The following is a 10602-nucleotide window of genomic DNA, read 5'->3' as shown; positions in this document are numbered from 1 at the left end:
CTGATATGGGCTCCCAAATATAGCTTTAAAATATAAGGAGAATGACAGAAGTTAACAATAGTATACATGAAATACTCTTACCAAAAGACAAAATCTATTCTAATTAACCCTGTAGGGAAAAAAAGAGACAAAGGAACATGTTAAACAATATCATGAGAATAGAATCAGCAAACACTAGAATGTGGGAAACTTAGGAAGACAAACACCGAGTTTCTTCAAGAAATAAATTTCAAAAATAAAAAGGAGCAAGGAGAATCTATAGATTAAATGAGGCATTAAAGACATATCAATCAAATGTAATCTGGGGACCATTTAAAATATCTGAATCAAACAAATGGTTATAAAACACTTTGAGACAATCATCAGGGAAACAGAAAAATAGACATATTAAGGAATTATTGTTAATGTTTTTAGATATAATTATATTAACAAGTTTTTTTAAAAGATTCCTTGAAGCAATATCCGTGAAAATGGAAAAGTACAGACCCCAAACTCAGTCCTCCATAAAATTTTTTTAAAGCCTGACAAAACTAGTCAGAATCAACATTTTCAGAACTCTAGAAATTAACCAAAGGCTTGCAGCAACCTGGGGAATGTATTTTAAAGAAAAACACCTGAATCTCTGTAAGAAAAGTGAGATTTATGTCATTTTAACTTGTCCTAGTTCCATCTTCCACTCTCTAGCTCTTCAGTAGCCTTAAAAAATTACAGCCCACATTTATGAAGAAAACCAGCAGCCTGGCTGACATGTGAGGGAGCAGAAAGGATGGGAGCTTATTCAAAGCTTCATTCCTAAACAACCGTCATTATTATATACGCCTGGTGGTTCCCTGGAAAACACCACTTGCAAGGCTGTCTATATTTGATCTGATTCAGAGATAACACAGTGCAAAAAGCTTTCTCCAGGGGGAGTATCCGTCAACAACCAATACAGGCAAGTGATTTAGCTTTGCAGCTGCCTAAGGCTGTGAATAACAGTTAAGGTACACAATAGACTAATAAAAAAATGTAAACAGAAAAATTGGGGAAGAAGATATCTATAAGCACTTTGAAAACCTCCTACATTTTTCAGAAAATCTAGAAGAGCATAAGCATGCATAGGACTGTATATATGCTCTGAAAAGACTCAAAAACGCCCCGCATTGTCATGTCTAGCTGACCTTGAGCCTTTGCACAATCAGGAAGTGAAAGCTAAGGCAGAGTTGTTAATGACCTAGCTGATTGTTGAAAGTACACCCCAACATGCACATTCTTTGACAAAGACTAGGAGATTTGCTGGTTCTGGCCATTTAAGAAGCTCTCTGTCCAATCATGAACTAATCTCTAAGATAGCTGAGTAGGGAATTCGGTGGTCACATATGACAAAGAATACAGACTAGTTACTAGTTCAGAGAAATCACTAAAACGACCACCCACCCACATTAGCAAAAACAAGTCAAAACAACAATAAACCTTGGTGAAGGGAAAGCATCTGATTTCCCAGATTGTCACATCAGATTATTCAAAAGTCCAGTTTTCAACAAAAAACGATGAGTGATGCAAATAAATAAGAAAGTATGACCACGCACAATGGCTCATGCCTGTAATCTCAGCAGTTTGGGAGGCAAAGGTGGGCAGATCACTTGAGACCAGGAGTTTGAGACCAGCCTGGTCAACATGGTGAAACCCCATCTCTACTAAAAATATAAAAATTAGCCAGGTGTGGTGGTGCATGCCTGTGGTCCCAGCTAATTGGGAGGCTGAGGTGGGAGGATCATTTTAATCCAGGAGATTAAGGCTGTAGTTAGCTGAGATTACACCACTGCTCTCCAGCCTGGATGACAGAGTAAAACCCTGTCTCAAAAATTAATAATAAAATAAAATACAGTATAAATGTGTTTTTTGTTTATAATGCTTTTTCTTGCCTGTCTTATTTAAAAGACAGCAGCATAGAACAAGGAGTATAAATCTGTGTTAAAAGACACCCAATGTATACGCATGTAATTTGTGGTAACAACAGCATAAAGGAGGGTTAGGATGGAGCTACTAAAGAACAAAATCTTCATATACTATTGAAATCAAGTTACTGTTCATCCAAATTAGATTGTTATAAGTTAAAATGGTAATTGCAATACTCAGGGCAATCACTAAAAATTAATTTTAAAAAACACAGTAAATGAAATAACAAGGGAATGATGTTACACTAGAAAATAGCTATGTTCTATATGAGATTTTGAAAGCATTATCCAACTATATGCTGTCTACAACAACAACAACAAAAAAAAACTTTAGATCCAAAGATACAAATAGGTAGAAAGTAAGGAAAAAAAAAATACACACACACACACACACACACACACACACACACACACACACACATAACTATACATATATATATTGAAACTCTGTTGCCCAGGATGGAGTGCAGTGGCGCAATCTCTTCTCACTGTAACCTCCACCTCCCAGGTTCAAGCAATTCTTGTGCCTCGGCCTCCCAAGTAGCTGGGATTACAGACATACGCCACCATGCCTGGCTAATTTTTGTATTTTTAATAGAAACAGGGTCTCACCATGTTGGCCAGGCTGGTCTTGAACTCAAGTGATCCACCCACCTGGGCCTCCCAAAGTGCTAGGATTACAGGTGTGAGCCACCATGCCCAGCCAAAAAAAATTTTTTTATGCAAACTAACCAAAAGAGAGTTGGAGCACCTATACTAACAGCAGAGAAAACAAACTTTATAATAAAAGTTGTTGCTAGAGACAAAAAAGGAGTGTGTGTGTGGGTGAATCCATCAAGAAGATGTAACATTTATAAATATGTATGCATCTAACAATAAAGCTCCAAAATACAGGAAAAAGTCTTGACAAAATGGAAGAGAGAAATATATGATTTGACCACAAGAGTTGGAGACTTCAATACCCCACTTCAAAAAAAAAAAAAAAATACCCTACTTCAAATAATGTGGGACTTGAACAACAAAATAAACCAGACAGAAATAACAAATATTTATACAACACTTCATCCAAGAGCAAAATACAAATTCTTCTCGTGTACATAAAGCATTCTTCAGAATGACCATATATTGTGACATAAAACAAGCTGCAATAGATTTTAAAGGATTGACGTCCTACAAAGTATGTTTTTGGACAAGAATGGAACTATATTAGATATAAAAGAAGAAAATTTAGAAAAGTAACAAATACGTGGAAATTAACACACTCCTAAATAATCAATGAATCAAATAAAAAGAAAATTAGAACACATAAGAAAATGTGTAATTGAGAAAATTTGTAATGAGTTACATCAAAACTAAAACATAACATAATAAAACTTTTGCAATGCATAAGTTTTTTTTGTTTTGTTTTTTTTTTTTTTGAGACGGAGTTTCCCTCTTGTTACCCAGGCTGGAGTGCAATGGCGCGATCTCGGCTCACGGCAACCTCTGCCTCCTGGGTTCAGGCAATTCTCCTGCCTCAGCCTCCTGAGTAGCTGGGACTACAGGCACGCGCCACCATGCCCAGCTAATTTTTTGTAGTTTTAGTAGAGACGGGGTTTCACCATGTTGACCAGGATGGTCTTGATCTCTTGACCTTGTGATCCACCCGCCTCGGCCTCCCAAAGTGCTGGGATTACAGGCTTGAGCCACCGCGCCCGGCCGCATAAGTTTTTTATACCTACAAAAACCTATATTTAAAAAGAAATTTCTTAAATCAATAATATAACATTATACCCTAAGACACTAGAGCAAGAAGAGCAAATTAAATCCAAAGCAAGAATAGAAAGCAAGTAATAAAGATTAAAGCAGAAATAAATGGAATAGAGAATGAAAAATGATGGAGAAAATCAATAAAACCAAAGGCTGCTTCTTTGAAAACGTCAACAACATTGATAAACATTTAGCTAGACTGAACAAGGACAAAAAACACAAATAACTAAATTCAGGAATAAAAGAGGGTACATTACTACCAATGTTACAGAAATAAAAATGATTACTTAGGAATACTATAAACAATTAGATGTCAATAAACATATCTAATTTATTGACATATTGTTGTTTATACTATAAACAGCAACATGTCAATAAATTAGACAACATAGCTAAAATGGAAAAATTCCAACTGACTTCTGCAAGACAGCCAACTAGAGTCAACCTGGCACTCATTCCCCTCATAAAAAGGAACCAAAACAATAAATAAATATTTCAACAGGAGTGACTGAGGAAGTACACTGGAAAGGACGAGGGCAGAGCAAAATCCTTGTGGAGCATGAAGCACAGAATGGCACCACTGAGAGGGAAGCAAGGCACTCTGCCTCTGCTACACTGTCTCCTCCTCCACCAGAATTGCATCAAATACAAGGAGAAGACTTCTTACAGAGAAAAAGTAAACTAGAGACTCCCACCAGTCCCCATTGCCACCACAGATGCCAACAGTCCTTGCTATACATCTGACAAAGGATTAATATCTAGAACACTAAGAAACTTAAACAACTCAAGAGCAAAAAAAAATCAAACAACCCAATTAAAAAATAGGCAAAAGACCTTAACAGGCATTTTTCAAAAGAAGACATACAAATGGCCAACTTATATATGAAAAAATGCTCAACATCACTAATCATCAAGGAAATGCAAATGAAAACCCCAATGAAATATCACTTCACTCCAGTTAGAATAGCTATTATCAAAAGACAAAACAAAATGACAGTTGGCAAGGATATAGAGAAAGGAAAACCCTTATATACTGTTGGTGGGATTGTAAATCAGTACAGCCATTATAGAAAATAGTATGGAGGTTGTTCAAAATATTAAAAATAGAACTGCCATAAGAGCCAGAAGTCCCACTACCGGGTATTATTCAAAAGAAATAAAAACAATATGTTGAAGAGATCTCTGCACTCCCATGTTTATTTATAATAACCAAGATATGGAGTCAACCTAATGTCCAACAATGGATAAAGAAATGTGGTGTGTATATATATATATATATATATACAATGCATGAATACACACACACTACACACACGTGGTGTACGTGTGAGATATATATATACACACACACGTGGTGTATGTGTGTGATGTGTGTGTGTATATATATAAAACACACATAATGGAATACTATCCAGCTATAAAAAAGAATGAAAACCTGTCATGTGCAACAACATGCACTAGCCTTGACGACATCAAGTTAAGTGAAATAAGCCAGACACAGAAAGAGAAATAACACATGATCTCCCTCATATGTGGAATCCACTTTTTTAAAAAGCTGATATCAAAAGTTCGCTTCTATCTTTGGCTGGCCGGACGGGGGTGGAGGGAGCCGCCGGGGCTCCGGCTCCCAGCGCCGGCCCTCCGCAGCGCCCCGGCCCCCTCCAGGCTCCCTCGCTCCGCAAGCCGCGGCCTCCCCAGGCGCCCCAGCCGGGCAGGGGCGGGGGAAGAGGGAAATTCAGGCGGCCTCGCTTCCCGGAGACAATAGCAGGACGGCGGGCCCCTTGGTCTGACCGCACTCCCTCCCTGCTTTTTGTTCTGGCCTCAGCGCCCCGCCCCTCAGCAGCTCTCGAGGCTCCTCCCGCTCCGGGTTGGCAGCTCGCCCTAGCTCTCCTCCGCCCTCTGCGCCGGTTCACCCTGCGCCTGCCAAGGAGAAGACGAGCTGATCCAGAAGGCCAAGCTGGCGGAGCAGGACAAACTGCGAGGACATGGCCACCTGCATGAAGGCCATGACCAAGCAGGGCGCTGAACTGTCCAACGAGGAGCACAACCTGCTTTCCATGGCATACAAGAACGTGGTCAGGTGTCGCAGGTCCGCATGGAGGGTCATCTCGAGCATGGAGCAGAAGACCAACACCTCTGACAATAAGTTGCAGCTGATTAAGGACTATTGGCAGAAAGTAAAATCTGAGCTGAGATCCATCTGCACCACGGTCGTGGAATTGTTGGATAAATATTTAATAGCCAATGCAACTAATCCAGAGAATAAGCTCTTCTATCTGAAAATGAAGGGTGATTACTTCCGGTGCCTTGCTGAAGTTGCATGTGGTGATGACCGAAAACAAACGATAGATAATTCCCAAGGAGCTTACCAAGAGGCATTTCATAGAAGCAGCAAAGAGATGCAACCCACACACCGAAATCACCTGGGGCTTGCTCTTAACTTCTCTGTATTTTGCCATGAGATTCTTAATAACCCAGAGCTTGCCTGCATGCTGGCTAAAGTGGCTTTTGATAAGGCCATAGCTGAACTTGATACACTGAATGAAGACTCATATAAAGACAGCACCCCCATCATGCAGTTGCTTAGAGACAACCTAACTAACACTTTGGACATCAAACAGTGCAGGAGAAGAATGTGATGCGGCAGAAGGGACTGAAAACTAAATCCATATGGGGTGTCATCCTTTCCTTCAAGAAACTTTTTTACACACCTCCATTCCTTATTCCCCTTGGATTTCCGATAGCAAAGAAACCCATTCATGTGTATGGAATCAACTATTTATAGTCTTTTCACACTGAAGCTTTGGGAAAACTTCATTCCTTGATTCATGTTTGTCTTGGCCTTCCTGGTGTACAGTTACTGCTGTAGAAAAGTACTAATAGCTTCATTTCATATAACATAAGTTCCAAACACTTATGTAGAGTACTAAAAATGTATCTGGTATTTACGTAATCTGAACCAGTTCTGCAAGTGACTGTGTTTTGTATTACTGTGAAGATATGAAAATGTAGTTAATTACCATTTAAAGAATGTTCCACATAACTTCTTAATTTCTACATTCCCTCCCTTACTCTTCAGGGGTTTCCTTTCAGTAAGCAACCTTTCCATGCTCTTAATGTATTCCTTTTTAGTAGGAATCCGTAAGTATTAGATTGAATGGAAAAGTGTTTGCCATCTCTGGCTAGGGGTCACAAATTGAAATGCCTCCTATATCACATAAGGAGGTCATGTATATATGTGGCAACAGGGAGTTTCCTTATTCACTCTATTTGCTGCTGTTTAAGTTGACAATCTCCCTTCCCAATAAAAATTCACTTATACCTCATTAAAAAAAAAAAAAGATACCATAGAAGCATAGAGTAGAATGATGGTTACCAGAGATTGAGAAAGCAAGGGAAGAGGAGAATGGAGAAAAAGGAGATTGGTCAATGGATATAAAGTTACAATTAGGAGGAATAATTTCTAGTGTTCTATTGTATAGTAGGGTGATAATGGTTAACAATAAGGTATTGCATATTGCAAAATAGCTAGAAGAGAGACTTTTGAATGTTCTCACCACAAAGAAATGATTAAATGCATGACATGATGGATATGATAAACACCCTGATTTGATCAGTATATATAATATATATATTGAAACATCAAATTATACCCTGTAAATATTTACAATTATAAACTGTCAATTAAAACTACAAAATCATCAAATTACAAAAAATAAAATGAAAAAAAAAATCCTAGAAAGACACAAACTACCAAAACTGACTCAAGAAAAAGGAGAAAATGTAAATAAACATATAAGAACTAAAGAGATTGAATTAGTTATTTTGAAAAACCTTCCCACAATTAAAAGTCTAGAACCAGATGGCTTCACTGATGAATTCTGCAAAACAGTTAAAGAAGAACTGATGCCAGCCTTCACAAACTCTTCCAAAAACAGAAGAGGGGGGAGCAGTTCCTAACTAATTCTATGAGGCCAACATTACTTCAATACTAAAACCAGACAAAATAATCACAAGCAAAGAAAACTACAGATCAATATTACTTATGAATATAGACATAGTAATTTCTCAACAAAAAACTAGCAAATCAAATCCAGCCATATATAAACAGTACTACATGCTATGACTAAGTGGGATTTATCCCAGGAATGTAATGTTGAGTCAACATACAATAATCAATTAATGTGGGGCCGGGCATGGTGGCTCATGCCTATAATCCCAGCACTTTGGGAGGCCAAGGCAGGTAGATAACAAGGTCAGATCAAGACCATCGTGACAAACATGGTGAAACCCCATCTCTACTAAAAATGCAAAGATTAACCAGGCGTGGTGGCGTTGTGCCTGTAGTATCAGCTACTCAGGAGGCTAAGGCAGGAGAATTGCTTGAATCCAGGAGGCGGAGGTTGCAGTGAGCCGATATCACACCACAGCACTCCAGCCTGGGTGACAGAGTAAGAGAGACTGTCTCAGAAAATAATAATAATAATATAATACATCATATTAATAAAGGACAAAACCAAATTATCACGTCAATAGACATAGAAAAACCATTTCACAAAATTCAATATCCTTTCACAACAAAAGCACTCAGCAAACAAAGAATAAAAGGAAACCTGGGGGTGCCATGGCTCACACCCATAATCTCAGCACTTTGGGAGGCTAAGACAGGTGGATCACTTGAGGTCCGGAGTTCAAGACCAGCCTAGTGAAACCTCATTTCTTTTTTTTTTTTTTAAGATTTTTAAAAAATTTTTATTTTAAAAAATATTTAGCCTATATCATGCTTTGAAGAAAAAAAATTTTGATCGTAGTTTACTCTCTGAGATGGCTGAGAAAATGTCTACTTTGTCCCAGTGCTGGGCACAGGTTTGATATATAGGAGATACTCATTTATGAATGAGGAAAATATAACTTAACTACTCTCTGGGAGATTTTAAAATCCTTCAATACCTGGGTTTATTTTCCTGAACATCAATTATTATTGCTTTATAATTGCCAGGTTGTGTTTAAAGTTAGCAGACTCTACCTTTTAGTTAACATCCAGGAAGCTGAAATTCTCATTTTATCTCCCCATTACTCTTATAAGGAAAGTAGAGTAAGTACTATTACTTCCTTTTTACATAAATTAAAACAAAGGCACAGATTGGCTTAGCCAATTAGATAAAGTTGTATGACTCAGTAATTAGAAGCAAAGGAAGCCTAGAACCCACATCTCCTAACTGAGAAAAGCAGGAAATATGGCGAAACCTCATTTCTACTAAAAATACAAAAATTAGCCGGGCGTGGTGGCGCACGCTTGTAATCTCAGCTACTTGGGAGGCTGAGGTGGGAGGATTGCATGAACCTGGGAGGCAGAGGTTGCAGTGAGCCAAGATTGCATCACTACACAAAGTGAGACTCCACCAAGAAAAAGAAAGAAAAAAGAAGAAAAGAAAGAAGAAAGAAGACAGAAGAAGAAGAAGAAAAGAAACGAAACTGGGCCGGGAGCAGCACTCCCAGCACTTTGGGAGGCCAAGGCAGAAGGATCATTTCAGTTCAAGACCAGCCTGGGCAACCTAATGAGACCCCATCTCAACAAAAAATTTTAAAGATTAGCCAGGCCTAGTGGCACATGCCTGTAGTTCCAGCTACCTGGGAAGCTGAGGTGGGAGGATCACTTGAGCCCAGGAGGTCAAGGCTTCAGTGAGCCATGATCGTGACACTGCACTCCAGCCTGGGCAACAAATTGAGACCCTGTATCAAAAATAAACAAACAAACAAATAGAAGAAAATTTCTTAAACCTATAAACAGCATCTACCAAAGCCCAACAGCTGATATTACACTCACTATTAAAAGACTGAAAGCTTTCTCCCTGAGTTCAGGAACAATAAAGGGATGTTCACTCTCCTCATTTCCATTTACCATTGTACTGGAGGCTCCAGCCAGGATAATTAGTCAAGAAAATGATATAAAAGACATTCAGATTGAAAAGGAAGAAGTAAAAATATCTCTATTCACAAAATGACATTTTTTTTTTTTTTTAAATATAAAGACGGGGTTTCACCATGTTGGCCAGGCTGGTCTTGAACTCCCAACCTCAGGTGATCGGCCCGCCTTGGCCTCCAAAGTGCTTGGATTACAGGCATGAGCCACCATGCCCGGCCGACATGATCTTGTATATAGATAATTCAAATAAATCCACTAAAAAACTATTAAGGCCATGAGAATACAAGTTATAATTTTATCAAGTAGAAAAAAAAACTATTAAGGCCATTAAATGAGCTCAGCCAGGTTGTAAGAATCAAGATCAAATTACTAAAATTAGTTGTATTTCTACATGCTTTAATAAAAATGCAAAAATGAAAATATTTCATTTGTAATAGCATCAAAAATAATAAAATACTGAGAAACAAATTCAACAAAATAAGTATAAGTCTTGTACACTAGAAACTACAAAACATTGTTGAAAACCATACCTAAATAAATGGAACGACATCTGGTATTCAGGTATTAGAAAACTTAATTTTTTTTTCAGATGGAGTTTCGCTCTTGTTACCCAGGCTGGAGCGCAATGGCGCGATCTCGGCTCACTGCAACCTCCGCCTCCTGGGTTCAGGCAATTCTCCTGCCTCAGCCTCCTGAGTAGCTGGGATTACAGGCACGCACCACCATGCCCAGCTAATGTTTTGTATTTTCAGTAGAGACGGGGTTTCACCATGTTGACCAGGATGGTCTCGATCTCTTGACCTCGCGATCCACCCGCCTCGGCCTCCCAAAGTGCTGGGATTACAGGTGTGAGCCACCGCGCCCGGCCATTGAAAACTTAAAATTTGCCGGGCGCGGTGGCTCAAGCCTGTAATCCCAGCACTTTGGGAGGCCGAGGCGGGTGGATCGCGAGGTCAAGAGATCGAGACCATCCTGGTCAACATGGTGAAA

The 10602-nt window shown here is 38.9% G+C and overlaps 1 pseudogene across 1 annotated transcript; it reads left to right on the top strand.

Annotated features, from left to right (window-relative positions):
* Positions 1 to 5671: 5671 nt before the first annotated feature.
* On the top strand, positions 5672 to 7011 carry LOC116536140 (annotated as a pseudogene). The gene has a single exon (XR_004262495.1). The product of XR_004262495.1 is annotated as a 14-3-3 protein theta pseudogene (transcript).
* The last annotated feature ends 3591 nt before the right edge of the window (positions 7012 to 10602 follow it).

This window comes from Sapajus apella, unplaced genomic scaffold (genome assembly GCF_009761245.1).
Source record: "Sapajus apella isolate SASKATOON/1434 unplaced genomic scaffold, GSC_monkey_1.0 scaffold98, whole genome shotgun sequence".
Lineage (NCBI taxonomy): Eukaryota > Metazoa > Chordata > Mammalia > Primates > Cebidae > Sapajus > Sapajus apella.
This window is presented reverse-complemented; position numbering and strand designations above follow the sequence as displayed.